Genomic DNA, 1,174 nt, shown 5'->3' on the forward strand with positions numbered 1-1,174 from the left:
CTTTAAGGGGCAGAAAAGAGACTAGAGAAGGTTAGGACTCCCGGTCCTGGACAAACATTTTCTTAAGGGGTCTGCTTGCTGAGATGAGCAACATCTGGCCCCACTGAAGGCGACAAGGCAAGCAGCAGATTCAGTAAGAAGACAAAGATGCCAAGCAGATCGGGTAAGAATGCAGAGATGCCAAGCAGATCCGGTAAGAATGCAGAGATGCCAAGCAGATCCAGTAAGAATGCAGAGATGCCAAGCAGATCCAGTAAAAACACAGAGATGCCAAGCAGATCCGGTAATAATGCAGAGATGCTAAGCAGATCCGGTAAGAACACAGAGATGCCCAGCAGATCCGGTAAGAATGCAGAGATGCCAAGTTTTCAACCATCCTGTCATCCAGTAGACACATGTCTAAATGGACACGCTGTCAACAAGAAAGCCATCTTGTCCCTGAAAGGTAACTTAAGCAGCCATTGTCACCATAACCCACAGCAAGCTGACACCTGTATCTAAGCTTGCGGGAGACTGCCAACATATTGTTCAGCTATGTGACCACCAAACTTACTAATTTTTACAATCAACTAAAAGCAAGGCTGAGGGGCATCTTTTGACGAATGATTGTCATGGAAAAGCTCAGCCCACTGTAGGCTATGTGACCCTGTGGGCAAGTGGGCCTGGATTACACAAGAAAGCAAGGGCCATGGAAAGGAAGCCTCTAAGAATCCTTTCTCGGGAGAGCGTCACCAACCTTCAACCAGTGAGTGAGGACTTCCGGTGGTGTCTGAAGATGAAATGTGGCAACTGTGGTGAGATTTCAGAGAAGTGGCAATATATCCGGCTGATAGACGGTGTAGCATTGAAAGGAGGCCATGGCAGTGCCTCTAGGGTCCCGAAGAGCAAACTGTGTGCACGGGCAAACTCCACTGAGATTCTGAGCAGCACCATCAAGTCTTACAACGCTGAAGACAATGAGAAGTTCAAGACAAAAACAGAGTCTGAGTGTCAGTGTCATGGCCTTGAGTAAATTGACTTCCAGCCCCAAGCCGGGTTTGCCTCTGAAGGTGTGGAGGCAGGGACAGTCTTCAGTGACATCTATCTGTAAGAAAAGGACTGGACAGACTATGACGAGAAGGCTCAGGAGTCTGTGGGGATCTTCGAGGTCACCCATCCGTGTGTGAAGCACTGA

At 48.5% G+C, this 1,174-nt stretch overlaps 1 pseudogene; it reads left to right on the forward strand.

The window, feature by feature from the left end:
* The first annotated feature begins 688 nt into the window (after window positions 1-688).
* Window positions 689-1,174, forward strand: LOC125416092 (CXXC motif containing zinc binding protein pseudogene; annotated as a pseudogene).

This window comes from Myodes glareolus, chromosome 4, assembly GCF_982192425.1.
Source record: "Myodes glareolus chromosome 4, mMyoGla1.1, whole genome shotgun sequence".
Classification (NCBI taxonomy): domain Eukaryota; kingdom Metazoa; phylum Chordata; class Mammalia; order Rodentia; family Cricetidae; genus Myodes; species Myodes glareolus.